The sequence below is a fragment of the Canis lupus genome, chromosome 12 (assembly GCF_048164855.1).
Source record: "Canis lupus baileyi chromosome 12, mCanLup2.hap1, whole genome shotgun sequence".
In the NCBI taxonomy this organism is placed as follows: Eukaryota; Metazoa; Chordata; class Mammalia; order Carnivora; family Canidae; genus Canis; species Canis lupus.
Window position 1 is genome coordinate 17,270,396 of NC_132849.1, and position 19,049 is coordinate 17,289,444.

At 42.7% G+C, this 19,049-nt stretch overlaps 1 long non-coding RNA gene and 1 pseudogene across 1 annotated transcript in view; one reads left to right on the top strand and one right to left on the bottom strand.

Moving 5' to 3' along the window:
- Window positions 1–19,049, top strand: part of LOC140601264 (uncharacterized) — a 76,263-nt gene that overhangs the window by 43,813 nt on the left and 13,401 nt on the right. Inside the window, exons 5-7 of the long non-coding RNA XR_012004287.1 lie at window positions 668–868; window positions 2,020–2,179; window positions 12,764–12,844. This is a non-coding gene — a long non-coding RNA (uncharacterized lncRNA). The remainder of the gene's footprint in view (window positions 1–667; window positions 869–2,019; window positions 2,180–12,763; window positions 12,845–19,049) is intronic.
- On the bottom strand, window positions 7,315–7,777 carry LOC140601259 (alpha-ketoglutarate dehydrogenase component 4 pseudogene; annotated as a pseudogene).

Below are 19,049 nucleotides of genomic sequence, written 5' to 3' on the forward strand. Positions count from 1 at the left end.
TTTTCATCCATCTGCTACAGCAAGGAGGAAGGGACAAGATTGAATACTAATTTCCATTCTGATTTATTATTATTACTATTACACAAACTAGCCTTTCTAATTATTTGAGTGAGACCATTCACAACTGAAGTGACTACAAGATAGTTATTGCCTGAGTGAGAACAGAAAAGGCAAGAGTCCTGGGCAAATTTTAAAAGGATGGTAGGACAAAAATAAAAATGTATTTTGGGGAGGAGGGCGGGGGGTGGGGGTGAATGGGTGACGGGCACTGAGGGGGGCACTCGACGGGATGAGCACTGGGTGTTATTCTGTATGTTGGCAAATTGAACACCAATAAAAAATTAATTTATTATTTAAAAAATAAATAAATAAAAATGTATTTTGATCATGTCCCACCCAGGTTTGTTCAACATAGATGTTGCAATGTATGCAACAAATCTTTCCCAGGCCCTCTCTCTGTTCCATGCTCTGCTGGGGAACTAGAGCCTCTCCCCTCGATGGCCCCCCAGTCGTGTTAGAGAAAGTCTAGTGCCTCTGCTGTGACACTTAGTGGGAACAGGAAGTAGACCAAGGCCTGGGCATCACTGCAGCCTGGGTGCCCCTGAGTTCAGAGATCCCTGAGGCTCTCTCTTCCTCTCTCTCTCTTTCTCTTCCTCTCCTCACCGAGGACTCCGTGGTGATGGCCTGCCCTGTGAGGCTCTCCACGCTCCGGGAGGACGCCACCCTCCAAGGGCTGCCCCAAGCCTGGTACTGCTCTTCAGGGGCAAAGACTGAAGTGGAAGCTCTGGGTCTGAACTGGCCTGATTCTCCCTATCACAGCAGTCCTCGGCCCTCTCTGCCCCACCACCATCCCCAAGCCATCTGCCAGGTACCATCTCCGCCCCCCACTACTCACATCCCTCCTCTGCCAATGAGTGCCCCTCACACTCCCATCCAGTGTGCAGTCTTCTCAGGACCCTGACCTGGTTCCAATCACCTCCCTGCTGCTGTCACACAGATCAATCAGCAGTGACCATCGTCGGAATCCCCTCTCCCTTCCCTCACATCCTGCCCCCGCCTAGAAGAGAGACCGTGTTGTGATCCTCACTTTACAGGTGTCAGAGGCTCATGACAGGTCGTGACGTGAATACTGAGTAGCGGTGTCAGAACCAAAAGGGATGTCTCTGGTAAAGACTCTTGGAGGGAGGGACATTTGAGCTGAAACATGTAGGAGCAATCAGAGTGAGCCAGATGAAAAGGGAGATGGGATGGGAAGGTCATTTCGGAGTAGAGTTCGCTTGAAGGCAAGGAACCAAGAAGGGTCATGACCCATGACACACTGTAATTTCTTCACTAGGAGTCCTTAGGTGCCTCCTCATCATGTGGAGCAGAAAACCTGTCTGTCTCCAAGCCCTACAAAGCCCTGCTCTCTCTCCAGCCTCGGCCGTACCCCCAGCAGGCTCCCAGCACCCCAGATGCCTTGTACTTCTCTCTGTGCAAGTAGGACTGCTGATTTCACCCTGGGTCCCTCTACACGAGCATGTCCCCCCTGCCTTCCTGGCAAGATGCATCTCAAACTTCAGCGGCTCCACAGACCTCTGTGACCTCTGTAGACACAATTACACTTGCTTCCCTCGGACCTACACACGCTGCCCTGACACATGCATTTTTAGATTTGTCGACTGCCCCAGGGACTGTGAACAAGGTCCTCACAGGTCAGGTCAGCACATTTCCACTATGTGTCCCCGGCCCCCAATCCCCCCCACTCCTCCACCCCGGGAGCTGGGAAACACCTGGCACAAAGTAAGTATTCAAAAAAAAAACTAGGAGAGGGGTGAGAAAAGGGGAAGAGAGGGAAGAAAGTGGCCAAGGTATGTTGATTTCAAGGACCCACCACTGAGACCTAAAGTACTCATGCCTGTGTTGGAACTCAGAGACTCTTGTAAGGTTTCATTAGGATATAAGCACACCTCACTTTTGTGGACATAAATTTCATTTTCAAAACAAGATAAGGTGACAAGGGAATGTCTATATTTGCAGGGTTACATGGCATTTCAGAATCTCTGCCCGTAACGAACACATCCTTGGGAAGATGAAAAGTCTGGTGCTGTCCCACATCTACCGGCTCCCAGAGGCCACTTCAGCCAGCCTCTGAGACTTCACTGCACACAAACCACGTCTACTTTTAATGCTCCAAAGGGTACTTCTGCTTATTTGTTTTTCTTGCAAAATACCCAGATTAGCTTTCAAAATTGCAGCTACATCTAAAGCAAATAACTTAGAAGAAAGGCAAGGGTGGGTCACTGAATAATTATTACCTGGCTTGTCCCCAGCTGCGTGTATCTCGGCCCCATTCTCCAGCTCAGCCTGACATAGCTGCAGAGTTGTTCAGTAAATGGCCCTAATGTCCACCAGCAGGGTATTGGCCAAATATACTGTGGTGCAACCACAGGATTTACCACTCTGCAAGCATTGGAAATGTGTTGAACGTCCATGTTTGTTGACATAGGAGAATGCTCCTGACGTCTTGCTAGGTTGATACATACACAGTTCTTTGTGCAGAAAAAAAAGAATCTGAGATATGTAAACCAAAATAGTTATTATTTTTGTTTCCGTAATTTTAAGAATTTTTTAATAATGATCTCTTGCTTGTTTAATTTTAAAATTTTAAACTTAATGATCAAAGCAAAAAGATTAAATATATATTAGAATTCATTTATGCTCGGTCATATATATATTACAAGGTATTATATCACAAGGGAGATTTTACAAGGTCAGGAGGCCTACAGCCCCCAGTTTTTGTCACCTGGCAAGATGCCACTCCTATTTTAAGACTGAGCTTGGGGATCCCTGGGTGGCTCAGCGGTTTGGTGCCGGCCTTTGGCCCGGGGCGCGATCCTGGAGACCCGGGATCGAGTCCCACGTCGGGCTCCCTGCGTGGAGCCTGCTTCTCCCTCTGCCTGTGTCTCTGCCTCTCTCTCTCTGTGTGTGTGTGTGTCTATCATGAATAAATAAATAAAATCTTAAAAAAAAATAAGACTGAGCTCAATTGCTCCACTTCTGGGAATTCTTCTGACCAACTTTGTATAAATCCCTTTGGTCCACTGGGCCACCCCCTACACCCCAGCAACCACTATACCTAATGGTTTTCTCATAGCATGCTCTGAGCCCTTGGGAGGGGATTATTCAACCTCTGGTCCCTGGCTCTACTTGGCACATTGAATAACCAATGACCAAATACATTGATGTGTGATGTTGGGCAAGTCACTGCTTTTCCATAAATCTCAGCATCATCATTGAAGTGGGGGTCAATGTGCCCATCCCAAGAGTTGCTGTAAGGATTGATCTGATGCTCTGTGCATTGAAGAGCATGGTAGAGATCAGTAGACCCCATAGAGCATACTCAACAACCAGAACCCAGAGTCGACGCCACAATGTGTCTGCTCCCACCCTATGCTGCAGGCTGTTGCCTAATGAGACAGAGAGTTCCATTAAAAAATCACTTTGTCCAAGCTGTGAAAGGGAATTATATGCATGTGTTTTTGTTTGGTTGTGTTGTTCAGTGAGAATATAGCGGTCCTTTCGCCTCCAGCTCTCCCGCAAGATCTCCACCAGAGGGCAGTGCAAGCACAGCCAAACTTGGGCCTTCCAGAGCTGGGAAGGACCCCGGCTGGTAGAACTGGGTTCTTACCATAGCTAGCATCTGGCTTGAGCAACACAACTATTTTATTTTTGTTATTTTGAATGGAAAGTCTTCTAACCTATGTCATAAGTCAACAAAACACTGTAACAGACTTTTGAAAAAAGATTTTATTTATTTATTCATTTGAGAGAGAGAGAGAGAGAGAGAGAGAGAGAGAAAGCATGGTGGTGGGGGGTGGGAGGAAGAGGGACAAGCCGACTCCCTGCTAAGCACGGAGCCCCGACACAGAGTTTGATGATCCCACAACCTAAAGATCATGACCTGAGACAAAATCAAAAGTCAGACAAACTCAACCGACTGAGCCACTTAGGCACCCCTGTAAACAGACTTTTATAACCATTTTGGGTTGTTAGGCTCGCTGTTTTTCTTTTTAGGTATTAACGTCATACACAAATAGAAATGATAGCTAATATTGACTTGAACCTTACTATGTTGGAGACATCATTCAGAATATTGTACACATATTTGCTCATTAGACCTTCATAACAATTATAGGAGACGGGTGCTATCGTTATTCCCATTTTCCATATGAGGAAACTGAGGCCCGCAGAGGTTAAGTGAAGTGCCCAAACTCACAAAGCACAATATATAGACCCTAGCACTGTGGCTCTGGAGCCCACATGCTAAACATTGCATCACAGCTCTCCAGCCACATAACACAAAGAAAAGCACACGATGGAGAGAAGAGCTGTGTATGGACTGTTCATTTGTTTCTTAGTCCATTACGAAATGAGCACATACATATTATAGAACATGTTGAAAATAAAGTAGAGAGAAGAAGGCATCCTAGATCCATCAACCAGTGTAAATACTCTCATTTATTCATAATATCCAGTAAAATAATAGATAAATTTCATACACCAGTAAAGTCATCAGTCGATGTGTGGTAGTGAAGGAAATATGACAAAAAAAGGTTATTATTGTGGACAATGTCCACAATGTGTAGGACAAATCTAGCCAGATGACATAGTCTAAATCAGGATTGTGTGTCTCCTCCCTGCAACCCTGCAGGAGCATCACTGAGGGCTCCTGGCCATCCCTACATGTGCACTTACGATCGTCCTTTAAACACCCTAAAGTTCCCTCTGACTCCCTCTCTCCCTGGGCATGCTGAGAATTCCCTGGCAGAGTCTCTGCAGGAGGCACTTTTCTAGCTGAGCTGCTGCCACTCCCAAATGCTATCAAACATGAATGAAGATTTACAAAGCCACTAGGAATATTCGGGGCCCATTCACAGGACACAGTGGTCACTCCTAAACCTGCCCTCAAAACTCTTCCCTCTTTCTCAAGCTGGCATGCATTTGCTTTTGCTCATTCACTCATGCATCCACCCAGTGAATGTTTATGGAGTAACTCCTGGGCATCAGGCCCTCCACCCTCAAGAAACTGAGGCCTAATAGACAAGACCAATGGCAAAAGGTGATAGGACTGATCATTGTACAGACCAGGTGTGAACAGCCGCATGAGGGAAGGGAACAGGTGGCTGTGATTTCTCACAATCTCAGGCTTGTCAACTTGCAGGACATCTGAGGGAGATGAGAAGGGTCAGACGTCCAGAATGGGGAATGGGCCAGGGAAAAGGCAAGAGTGACTGTAGACAGCAGGAGGGGCACATGAAAGGCCTGAAACCTTTGGGATCTAGGGACCCCATCTCCCGGGCTACAGACGAGGGGGCACTTGCCAGAGATTGCACCTGCCCCTGGAGACTGGGGCAGGCACCAGGTCCAGGGAGGTGTGGGCTCCAGGCTGGTCTCATGTCCAATAAGAGGACATGAGCAAGATAGTCATGGGGAGGAACACAGCATCCTTGCCCTCAAGGAATTCACAATGGTATAATGAGATTATGAACTCCAAAAACTGATTTAGCCTGGGGGAAATGATGAGATGACAGAGATCTCACTAATATTTTCCTAGCAGGCTTGTGCAGATATAAACATGTTGACAACTACTTTGAGAATTTCAAGTTCCGTTTTCTGACTGTTGCCCTTCTCAGTAAAGATAGAAAGAGCAGGCCAGGGAATATTCAGTTCTGGGGACTACAGGAGCAGAATGAACAGAATACATAGGCCAAATAGGATAAGGTCTTCTTTAAGTTTGAATGGATGCTGGGGTTTTTGATCATAAATTATAATTTCTTTCTTTATTGGTTGCTAGCAAGGATCAAGAAGCTTCATGATTTACTACATCTATTAATTTACCATGTATTTATTTTTCACAACCACTGCATGTTTGACTTTCAACATAAGCTTTGGGCTCTTACCCCAGGGGATGACAAGCTACATCTCATGGGCCAAATCTGACCTGCCCCCAATTTATTTATTTATTTATTTATTTATTTATTTATTTATTTATTATTTTGTTTTTGTTTTTGAGATAGAGAGTTAGAAAGACAACATTAGTGGAGGGGAGGGGCAGAGGGAGAAGGAGAACTAGACTCCCCACTGAGCAGGGAGGGAGCCCAACGATGTGGGGCTCAATCCCAGGACCCTGGGATCATGACCTGAGCCAAAGGTGGACACTTTACTGCCTAACCGACTGAGCCACCGAAGCATCCCCTGCCCCTTGTTTTTATATCGCCCATGTGTATTAACCATGTATTTTATTTGCTCTATTCTGATGCTCTGACACCTGGGGCCTGGTGTTCCCTGGGTTAGCCCTTCCCTAAGAATTACAATTCTTAAAGACAGTAAACAAATAAGCACACTTTTCAAATATAAACCAGTCCAGAGCTCACAACCCCAACCACCTGCTTTACTGGACTCTCACACTCCAGGTCACCATCCACCCGCCCTCATCACCCCAGAACCTGGTACTAGATAACCAAAGACAGATCCTACACCCTAGAGCCAGTTTGAAATTATTCAAACTAGGCAATCCTAAACCTGCTTACCCTGACGCACTCATTCCCTCCCACAGAAACCACAGGGAAAGCTTTTGCCTGCATTTCCGTCATTCCTCTGGAGTGACCTTGGTCCTTCCCTGTGTGTGCTCCCCATACCATGACATAGTGGGCCCTCTCCTCTTGGGGACTGTAACAAACTATTTTTTAATGGCAATCATCTGATGTGCAGGCCCTGCCAAATTTTATTAAGTTCAAATAGATGCAGGGGCTTCTGCATCCATTCAAATTTTCTATTGATACGGTATATTTTAAAAACATCATTAGCTAAGAGTGGCTCTTACGTTCTTAAACAGTTGAAAAAATCAAAAGTAGAATACTTCATGACATTTGAATATATATGAAATTCAAATGTTATTGGAATCCAGTCCTACTCATTCATTTACATATTATCTCTGGCTGCTTCTTGCACAGTTGAGTAGTTACGACAGACACCTTAAAGCCCATAAAACCTAAAATATTTACTGTCTTCACAGACATAGCTTGTTGACCTCCATAACATAATCCATAGTTGTTTTATTTGCTCATTGAAGCTATGAGCTTGTATCAATTGACCCAGTGTTCTCTGTACGGTGCAGATCCCTCTCATAGTTTGAAAGATTCAGAATCTCTGGATATAGCTTTCTTTTTTTTTTTTTTTTTTTTTTAAATGTATACTTTAATAAGTATATAAGCAATTAGGTAAGCTTGTGAAGAAACTGACCAAGATAACATATATTAGAAGATACAAGTGTCCATCTAAATTTTCTATATTTTTTTTCTTTTTTTTTAACAGAGTATTTATTCAAGTTGTTTACTGTATAATTTCTCATGTGCCATTTTGGAAGTTCTTTATTGTAAAGACTATTCTTTTGTCTGATGACAAACAGCAGCCACACTGTCAGTGATTATTCCGGACCTCCACGTTGGATAAATTCAATTTCTTCTTGAGACACAAGTTTCCTTCTGTATTTCTGAGGTAATGTTTTTATGATTTCTGCAGTATCTGGTGGACCATGATGCATCAGCAAATCGGGTGATTTACTTCCCTTAGAATGCTGTGAAATTGAAGAAGAATGAGACGGTAGTCCTGCTGATCTCAAAACTTCTGATACATTAGGTTTAGGATTGTCTCTTCTGTCAGGGAACCTTATTAATGGTGTATGTGGCTTGACTACCTGAACGACCCTGCTGGCGGACGCCATCTTGCTGCCCATGGATATAGCTTTCTTTAGAGTCTATCCCAAATATCTGAGCCTCTAATGTCTGATTTTTTAAAAATTGTCCTCAATAAGAAGAACATTTTTCTTGTGACTCAGAACATCCAAATAGATAATAGAAACAAATTTCATGAGACGTTATTCATCCTTAAAATGTCTGGATCATTTTGATGGTTTCTACTCTCTTCTCCATTTTTAAAATACACTGCTCACAATCTACTGTTTTCAAAACCCACTCATGAGTCGATGTGCACATTTTAATTAACATCATAAATCTAGCTGAGTCAAATCCAAATAACACAAAGTGTTTCTCTTATAGATGCTCCACAGAGGAAGACAAATATAGAAACAAATAATAGCAATAAAGTACAAAAAACATAACACAAGTTTAAAAGAATGCTCTAGAAGCAAAGAGGAAAAAAGAGCTAATTTTTTTTTCTTAGAGCTGTTGGACAAGGTTTCATGGAGCAAGTAAGATTTGAATTTAATCTAAAAGGATGGTCAGAAAATCCTTGGTAGAGAAGGAAGAGAAAGGCAGGATTCATGCCATATCAGAAAAACATGCTCTCTAACAAAACCTCCCAGAAGGCCAAGGACAAGTCTTATTCCATTGTTCATTTCCAGCGCCTAGAATGTTTGGCACTCAGTAGGTAATCACTAAGTGTTTGTCGCAGGTTGACCTACTATGCCCCAGATTCCATAGTATCTGCTTCTAAATTTGAGTTTTTTTCTTTCTTCCTTTCTTTATTTCTTTGTTTCTTTCTTTCTTCTTCCTTTCTTTTTACCACTTTTCACTTCTATCATGTTCATTTTTTAAAAAATTCATGCAACTAACTTCTGTCCAGGGCATACTGGGAGTAACATTTGAAATAAAGGTCCCAAGTTGGTTCTATTGCTCTGATTGCCAGGTTTAATTCTTAAGAAATTCATCAAATCCATACTGGATGGCTGCCTTTCCACCTTGAATCCCTTTGTCTGGTCTACCATTTCCAGACTCAAGGACCACAATATGAGTTCTAAGACCTAGTGAGGCCAGAGAGGACTGCCTGCTCCACACTTCCTTTCCCAGAGCTCACCCTAGGCCCACTTGCCTCCTCTTATTACCCTGAAGCCAAGAGGAAGTGTGTGGATTCCTGCCTCTTGTGGGAACACTGGTTCCCACAAGGCTCTGCTCCTTATGTGATGCTATGTGCAGTCCGATGCCCTCTTCAGGATTCCTGCAGATTCTTCATGATCTCCTTGGCTGCTACCACTCCCTCCTGCCTTTTCCCCATTGCCTCTATTTATATGTCCTTCATCTTCCAAAACCCTCCCTCCTTTGTGATAAATTCCCTCCCCGAACCAGGCAGGAAGCAGGCATGGTTAGTTGATTCTAAGGAGCTAGTTATGTGAGCCAGTCTTACCCAAGTTTTGCCATGCCAATGGAGCTGGAGGAAAAATTGAAAAGCATCATGTTCCAGAGAGTTTCCAGGCCCAAGAAGAGAAATGTGTCCTAAGCAGGGACTTGAGGTGACCAAAAGAAGACAAAAAATATGGGCAAGGGCAGGATGGTCATTTGAGATGTGAGTGAAGTTGGCTCTCCTGAAATACGTTGTAGAAACACCCCATGAGATTCTTGTGTAGGATTTCAAGAATGAGACAAAGACAGAACCAAACATTCTATAGCAGAATTAGATTATTCCATAGCACAATGGAAGGCTTGATTCCTTTAAATGATAAAGATGGTGGGTTTCCAGGTCGTAAAGGATCAAGGAGAGGCACCAGGAGTAGATGCTCCATCACAGCAGCCTACACTTGGCTTGATATGGGTATCTCATGCATCTTCCATACAGGAACTGCTTGCCAGTGGTCAGTTAGGGTCAAATAGAAAGTCTGGACTGCTCAACCACAGTTTGATTCAAAGTAAAATCGTCAAACAAAACAAAACAAAACAAAACTTTCCACTTATACTGGCCTAGAAAATGACAACATTGAATATATTTCATCCCAATTAGTAGATAAAGGACCATGAACTTGAGTGACCCTGTGAAGATAGAGCCTAACAAAACTATTGGAATACTTTCCTGACCAGTGAACAATGGAACAGACATACAGACTCACTTAACCCTTAATTAGCATCACTACTTAAAAAATCACTAGCTGTTCCCCAACTGTAGAGTTTTCACTGAATTTTTCCCTTGGTATATGCTCTTTGCCTGGCAATTTAATAAACTTGTGTGCTTTTAAGTGCTCGATTGTTTTTATCCTATTTTTTTTTTGAGACTAAACGAAACATGAATTATGCTTTAATTGTACTGAGTTCTAGTACCTGTAGGATGAGTCTTGGGCAGAGGCTGCCAGGTGTGTATCTGAAGCTCGGTAGAGGTGTCTGGAAGGGAGAAGTAGACCAAGAAGCCATCAGCAAAGAGGTGTTAATTGAAGTCATAGATAAGAGAGTTCAAGCTCCAAGTTGGATGTAGAGATTACTTAAAAAATGAAATGAAAATCTAAAAAAAAAAGAATAGAATCTTGGCTATGTGGGAACATTTTGTCTGAGAAGATAAGGCTTCTGTGGTGCCCTGGGAGATTCTCTAGATGATGCAAAAGTAGAATGTGTGTGTGGATGTGTGACCCTTTCATTGAAAGCTTCTACTATTCTCTACTGGCAGTCAGTCCCCATATGCCCGGTTGCTTATAGTTTTAAACTGAGTGTGTTGTTTCTTTCCACATCTATAATTCTTTTTCCAGACCTCCTTCAGAAACAGTGGAGTCATGTGGCCATGTCATGATAAAATAAGTATAAAAGTTTCCAGGAATCTCCTCATAGGTTAGCATGGCGGTGCAGCATTGATAAGAAAACAAGATGTGTCAGGGAGGAACCTCAGTCTTTAGATTCCTATAAAAGAGGTGTAGCCTCATCTAGCTTTAACTTGGTTTCTATTTGGAGCCCCAGCACCACCAGCATTACTGCTGTTCCATAGGAAGAGCAGAAATTCAATCCCAGTAAATTCCAGTCCATCCCTGCCCCTCCTCACAGGTCTCTGACTCTGTAGTTGTAGAGAATTAACTACTGATTCCCTTGCAGGGGTGTCACTGCTTGCTCACTGGCCGCAGGTGCCCTAAGATCTCTCTGGAGTCCTATCACACTGTACTCTCCCCACTCACCCAAGAACTCTGCCCAGATAACATCATGCATGAGCCTTCTCTTGTGTAGGATTTCAAGAATTTGACAAAAAGATAGAGCCAAACAATCCTCTGGGCCTCTGGGACTCAGGAACTAGTGGGAGGCTGTGGCCATTTCTTTCCCCAAACTTCCTAACTCTTTACACTCTAACACCAGACCTCTCCTAGCTCCCTTACCCTACCCCCCACACACCCTCCCTCTCAGCCAAGGGAACTCTTCATTCTGATTTTAGCTCTACTGTGATATTTACCTTCAGAGGGATCTCACTTAATCTCCTTAGGGAGTTTGGGCTTTAGCCAGAGACTGGCATGCTATTTCCTGCTAATGCTCTTGCTTCTGAGACAATCAACTTAAACTAAGCCCAACTTCTTGGACAGAGGTGGTTTGGGGCACAATTCAGAAAATTTAAAAAGGAGGGACACCTGGGTGGCTCAGCAGTTGAGCATCTGCCTTCAGTACAGGGTGTGATCCCAGGGTTCAGGGATCTAGTCCCATATTGGGCTCCCAGCAGGGAGCCTCCTTCTCCCTCTGCCTATATCTCTCCCTCTCTCTCTGTGTCTCTCATAAATAAATTAATAAAATCTTTTTTAAAAAAATTAAAAAGGAAATATGCAAGAGGAAAAAATATCTCAAAATATTATTCTAATACTTATTTATTTGTATTCCCTCAGAAGTGGAACTTATGTCTAGTTCAGATCATTTCACTGTAGCTGAGACTCACATCAACTGCCAACTCACTACCTCTGCTCTTGAATGTCCAAGAAACACAATGATACAATGTACTTTGTGCTGTTTTGAGCATTAAGAATCTCCACTGCCATTGAACCCCTGCTCCAAAGGAGGATTAGAAATAACCTCAAATCTACACTTAAACCATACCAAGTTTACTCCAGTGTGGTAACATTGACTTTCTTTTTCTTTTTTAAGATTTTATTTCTTTATTCATGAGAGACACAGAGAGAGAGAGAGGCAGAGACACAGGCAGAGGGAGAAGCAGGCTCCCCACTGGGAGCCCTATGCAGGACTTGATCTCAGGATCCCGGGATCACGACCTGAGCCAAAGGCAGACACTCAACCACCGAGCCACCCAGGTGTCCCAACATGACTTTCTAGTATCTCTTCACCACAGAAAGGAAGAGCCCTGCAGTAGCTGGGAAGCTGGTTGCGGTGTGGCGAAGAGCTACAGAGTTAGGGTCCTGGTAGCAGTTGGATGATAATGGCTTCAAATTGGTTCTTGGGTGGTACTATGCTAATTAGGTACTTTAAGACTTAAAGTTTCTTTAAGAAATAATAGAGTTCAAAGTGCTTTGTTAATTTGCAGAATGCAATTGTAATAAATATATTTTTCTAAAGGTCGTTGGGGGTGGGGAGTGGGAGAAAGCTCCCCATCAACAACATGGGAATAGACTCTCCAGTCCCCAAAGAGGCAAAGACAGATGCTAGGACTACACCTTCAGGCACCGTTCATATAGTGCGTTATCAGAGAATTGTGTGAACAGCGTGAGCCAGGGGTGCCACCTGGTGGAGCTAGGTGCTTGCTGTTGGTGGTGGTTCTTTTCTTCCTTTAGGGAAGAATGAGAGGGAGAACAGAGCTGATGGATGCCTTTCTGACGTAATTGCTTGCGTTTTGCCCTTCATTCTCTTGGTTTGTTCCCTTCCCTTTTTAGTAAAGGGAAGAAGTAATATCTGGTATGTTCCTTTATTCCAGTTTTCTTATGCAATAGTAAGGGTGTATTTTGTAGCAAAATTCTCAAAAAGGTAAATTAAAGGTTTAATTCCTTCATGACTACTCATGCTTTACCAAAAATTTGCTTTCTCAGGCAAGGCACTTCTTTTCTGCCGTATAACAAGATATTGATACCACTTGTTTCTGAACCTGTATCTTCTCATTGAATGTCTACGTGAGTACATATGGATGTCATTATTTTTTAGTCTATGTATAGTATCTTAAGATAGGAGGAACCATGGTATATTTAGCTATTGATGTGCCATATATTTTTAGCCATCAGATTTCTTTCAATTCTTAATTGACAAACAGCACTGCAGTGAGCATTCTTGTGTGTTGTGTATATTTGTGATTTTTTGGGGGGAGTTAGATTAGAAGTGGAATTACTAAGTCAAAGAATATGTCTACTTTAAGTTCTGAGATACTGTCAAATTTCCTTTCAATTCAGACTAAAACCATATACCGTTAGCAGCGTGTGGGTAATATCTTGTCCTCACTCGTGTTTACTCTCTCTCTTTCAATCTAGAGAGGAAATAATCTTTCTTCTTTTTCTTTTTTTTTTTTTTAAGTAGGTTCTCCGCCAAACATGGACTTGCAATCACTTCCCTCAGATCAAGAATCGCATGCTGTACCTACTGAGCCAGCTAGGCAACCCAAGGGAGGAGATAATGTTACTGTTGCTCTAATTTTAATTTCCCTGATTACTAACTAGACGAAAATTGTTTTCTTTCTTTCTTTCAATATTTTATCTATTTATTCATGAAAGACACAGAGAGAGAAAGGCAGCAACATAGGCAGAGGGAGAAGCAGGCTCCAGGCAGGGAGCTCGATGTGGGACTCGATCCTGAGACCGTGAATCACGCCCTGAGCCAGGGGCAGGCACCCAACCGCTGAGCCACCCAGGCATCTCTGTTTTCATGTTTCACAGTCATTTATGTTATTTTTTGCCATGAATGTCTATTAATGTGTTTCATATATTTTAATATTCAATTGTATGTTTTTGTTTTTCATACTTAGGAGTTTTTTTATATATTCTTTCATTTTGTTTATGGCATCTTGTGTTCTTCAGAAATTATCAATATTGGTATGATCAGGTTTATCGATCTTTTTCATGCTTTTTTTCATTTTTGTTATAAGAAGATTTTAAATATCTTTTATACATATGTAACTGGAAGTCTATACCTTTTGACCCCCCCCCCTTCTCCCATTGCTACCATACTCACTCAGCTAGAGCAAGGCAGAGGGAGAGTGTGCAGATGGCACCCACCTGTCTCTGGCCTGGGAGGGTGTTCCAGCAGGCTCTTCGCCGTGTGTGTTAGATTAGATGCCTGTTCTCAGACTCACACTTTAATATATGCAAACAAGGGGCACCTGAGTAGCTTAGCCAGTTAAGCATCTGCCTTCAGCTCAAGTCATGATCCCAGAGTTGGGGGATCGAGCCCTACATCCGGCTCCTTCTTGCTCAGCGGGGAGCCGACTTGCTTCTCCCTCTCCATCTGCTTACCGCTCCCCCTGCTTGTTTTCTCACTCTCTTTCTGTCAAATAAATAAAATATTTTTAAAAATAAAAAAATAATATAAGCAAATGAGCCTCTTTCACCTAAAAGTCTGAGCCCTATCACTGTTTCTGCCCTGGGCCATGGGGCCGTAAGTCTCAGCCTATGGGTGCTTTAAGAGTCGAGTCTAGTCTTGTGCATCTCAGGCACACAAGCTCTTTGGTTTTCAAAGCTAGATGTTTGGGGGTTCATCTTTTAGATGTAGGTCTTAAAACTAAGGGTGCTGATGTAGGGTTGGAACCCTTCACTCCTCAAGGAGATGCTCCAGATTTTGAGTTTCGTGTCCACTGCTGGTCATTGCACTGAGGGTAAGGTTCACAGCAAGATTGTGTCCTCCCCGCTCTCCTCCCCACTTTGAGGTGATTTTCTTCTCTTTGCCCAAGGTGTAGTCGTTGTTCAACTAGCCTTTGGACTATTTTCAGAGGAAATTTTTTTCATGTGTAGCTATGGGCTCAGTATGTCCATAGGAGGAAGTGAATTTAGGATCTGCCTATGTCGCCATCTTAAACTGGAACCAATCAAAAGGTATGTGTGTTTTATATTTTCTTCTATGACTTCATAATTTTTTATTAATTTATTTAACCTTCAGGAGCCTACTTCCATAATTGGGTAAGGACCTATTTCAATCTTTTCCCATAGGTATGGACACAATTTGTTGTTGAGTAGTTTATACTTCTTTGAATTGATTTGAATAGCCAATCTTTTTCATGTGCTAAATTCCAAGGTCAGAAGAGATACCTTAGCTAGAGATAGAGCTGTCCTTTCCTAAATGCCAGTAGCCTTTTCTCCTTTGAAAACCCTTGGAAGAGAGATCAGTAAGGAAGTGAATGCAAGTCTACTGAAGAAATGATGAAGACCTAAGCCAGAGCAGTGGCAAAGGATCCAGAGGAGGGGGTGGGTCTGAGGCATATTTATAAAATAAAACCAGCAAGACAAGGTCTTGGATGGTTGATCCAGGGTAGGCAAGAGGGAGGAGTCAGTGAGCATTCCAAACATTGTAGTTTGGGCAGCCGAGTGGCTGAGTATTTCACCCATCAAGATAGAGATAAAGAAGTGGATCTGGGTAGGTAGGACGTGATTAATTTAATTTGGAACATGGTGAATTTGAGTTATCTGTGGGAAATTGTGTGGAGATGCCCAGCAAGCCAGGAGTCTCTGGACATGTAAGAAACATGTGGAGAAAAATCCCACACAAGAGACTGAGAGGGAACAGCCAGGTTTGGGAAGCACTCATGGCCTACATGGCCACAAGGACAAGTAGCACCTGTGGGAAATAACCCACTAACACACACAGACCTCTGGCCGCACAGTCTGTGGCTGATAGTCCTGGCTGCCGCAGAAACAGCATGCCCTTCCTAATGTGAGCTGGACCAAATCTAGGCAAGTGTAAATTTAATAACACCGGAACCTTCATAGCTTCTTTCTCTCCTAGGGGAAACAGTAAGGGGAGGAAAGATACTAAAACCAACTAATCATCAAGTTCTATCCCCATGTGGGTAGATGGCTAGGGATAGGCATTTAAGCCACAAGCCCTTCTCACTGATCTCTATCTGGGATAAATATGATGCAGATTATAATTTTTGTCAATGTCACTTAAAGTCCTCAGCAAACACAGCTTCAAGCTCCCCCTACCTACAGATTGCTGCGTGTAACTCCTGCAACAGAACCCAGGGGCTGCCACTAATCCTATCACTGCTGCTTCCTAGACCTCACATTCTTGTCCATAATGCTTCCTGGGATGTGTCAGCAATACTGAGTCCAGTAGGAAGGATTCTCAGAACATTGCTCCCAGCAGAGAAGGACTGGCCTGCAGCCAGCTATCAGGCCTTGATTTGTAGATTAGAAACGTGCCTGCCTCTAAATTCTTAACAAATAAATACCACTTGATATTATTCAGGAGGATAATTTCTTTGTTCACCTTTTTTGTTTCTTTCACTTGTTCTGATTGGAAGTCTCCTTTCTGCTGGCTTTGGAACACCCTAACTTTTCCTTCCACATGTCCCCTGTTCATTAGCCTCCCAGCTTTATGTCAAGGAGTTTATACTGGATTCTAAGACTCATCTTCTCTCTCATTGCCATTAACCATTCTCTCCCCAGACTCAAATCAGGGTAGACATCCAAGCTGTAAGACAAGTCTTTGCTGGGACATTCAAGGAGGGCTTTCCGAAGGGGGTGGCATCTGCATCGAATGGGGAAGATTGGACAATTTCTTGAATTCACAGCTTGTATTTATTTCAAAATATCTTTGCTTATTTTTCAAACTGCAATTCTCTCAACACCACATCAAATTCTCCTGGGGTACCCGTTAAAACCACAAATTCCTGTGCTTCTCCCCAGATCATTCAATCAGATATCTCAGAGTGGGACTTAGAAATCTCCAGAAATACCTGAACAATTTATGTACACAAGACCTGAGAAACACTATTATAGGCTGAGAGCTTTGATAATAATCCTCCAGTCTTATTTTTTAAAGATTTTATTTTTTTATTCATGACAGACACAGAGAGAAGGCAGAGACACAGGCAGAGGGAGAAGCAAGCTCCTTGCAGGGAGCCCAATGTGAGACTCGACCCTGAAACCCCGGGATCATGCCCTGAGCAGAAGGCAGACACTTAACCGCTGAGCCACCCAGGTGTCCCTCCTCCAGTCTTATTTAACTCAGCCTCAAAGTATCTGAGTAATGCATGTAATGCATGGTGTTTTTCTCTTCTCTTCTCTTCTCTTCTCTTCTCTTCTCTTCTCTTCTCTTCTCTTCTCTTTTCTTTTTTCTTTTCTTTTTTTCTTTTCTTTTCTTTTCTTTTCTTTTCTTTTCTTTTCTTTTCTTTTCTTTTCCTTTTCTTTTCTTTCTTTTCAACCAACAAGTGCAATTCTTTGGATATAATCTCAGCCAGATGCTCAAGACATGCAGTAGACCAGATCAGTGGTTCTGGTTGGGAAGGAGTAAGGATTGACCTTCCACCCTTAGACTCTCACATTCAGCAAATTTTCTCTCTTCCCTGCCGTGGAAAGCACTGATTTGGGGGAGCTGATAGACCTGACTTCAGCTAAATACTCATTTAGTTTAGTGAAAGTGACTTTGGACAAGTCAGTAAACTCTGCATTCTTTGCATATCCTGGGAGCAGTAACACCTAACACAAAGCTTTCCCCAGCATGGTCTTGACCTGAAGGCACTCGCTTGCTTGGCTGATGGTAAGGCCCATCAGAGGAAAGAGCTGGAAGTGGCATTAATTAATGCCTTTTTAGTTAGATTTCTGCAAAGATGTATTCACCACAAGTTCAAAGATGTATTCACTACAAAATTCTGTCTCCACAATCAGCAGCCCTTCACATTTTTTGATAAATTGATCAAAGGAATATTGGTGCTGTAGGCTAAATCTAGTAGCTTGTAATTGACTAGGAAGTGGTGTTTTGCTAATGTGGAACTAGGAGACTAAAGTTTTCTTTAAGAAATACTAATCAAAAGGTGTGCCTGAGTGGCTCAGTGGTTGAGTGTCTGCCTTTGGCTCAGGTTCTGATCCCAGAGTCCCCGGATAGAGCCCCACATCAGGCTCCCTGCTCATCGAGGAGTCTGCTTCTCCCTCTGCCCCTCACCCCACTCGTGCTCTAGCTCTCTCTCTCAAATAATAAAAATCTTTTAAAAAATACTAATCAATAGAGTCCAAGAAGTTTTTTTTTTTTTTTTTTTAAGTTTTATTTATTTATTCATGAGAAAGAGAGAGAGAGGCAGAGACACAGGAAGAGGGAGAAGCAGGCTCCATTCGGGGAGCCCAATGTGGGACTTGATCTTGGGTCTCCAGGATCAGGCCTTGGGCCAAAGGCAAATGCTCAACCACCGAGCCACCCAGGTGTCCCCAAGAAGTTTTTTATTGAAAACAAAAACAAACACACACAAAAAACCAACTTGTGGGGATCTCTGGGTGGCTCAGCGATTTAATGCCTGCCTTCGGCCCAGGGCATGATCCTGGAGCAGGAGACAACACAAACTAAGCCAGATCTCCTCTTGGTTTATCTATTTAGTTGTTCAACCCGAACACTTTCTTCCTTTGTAAGATTATCAAGAAAGATGTTGACGTCTTCTCGTATACTTTCTGCTCAATTCATTTTCCGTTACATTTTTAGCCTCACAAGTACATCTTTGCTAATGATATCAAGATATATAAATACAGTAGTTTCCTTCCAAGGATTGCACACAGATCAAGCAATCATTTTTCCCACATCTTTATTTATTATTTATTTATTTATCTATTTATTTATTTATTTTTAATAATAAATTTATTTTTTATTGGTGTTCAATTTGCCAACATTCCACATCTTTAATTTTGAAAGGTAAAATAGCATCTTATTTAGCTATTACAAAAAAAAAAATCACATGACTTCGTTGACTTCTATAATAGTGAACACTTGGTTTAAAAATACTTGCTTGAAAAAAAAAAAAACTTGCTTGAGGTTTCCTCAGGATTGGTTTCCTGAGGGCAGAAGCCTGAGCTCTCAGTGCCTAGCAGGGTAGCATATCAATATATATTTAACAAACTGAATGAAGGGTAAATGATGAGTAGATGATGGAGCAACATAAAGAGCTTTGAAATATGACACAGCTGGAGAAGCAGGGGCCTTCTGAGCTCAGAACTGAATGTGGTGTCTGCTATAGAGATCAGTCCTTATTCAAAACCATTTTGGGGAGACTTGCCGAGGTTTGACAGCATGCTGGTGAAAGGCAAGGGCTTAGAAGTGGATAATTGCAGGCTCTGTGAGGAAACTCCCAGCACATTCTGAGACGGAGGGCGTTAGCACCATCTCAGGGGCACCTGAAGTATCATCCTTAAG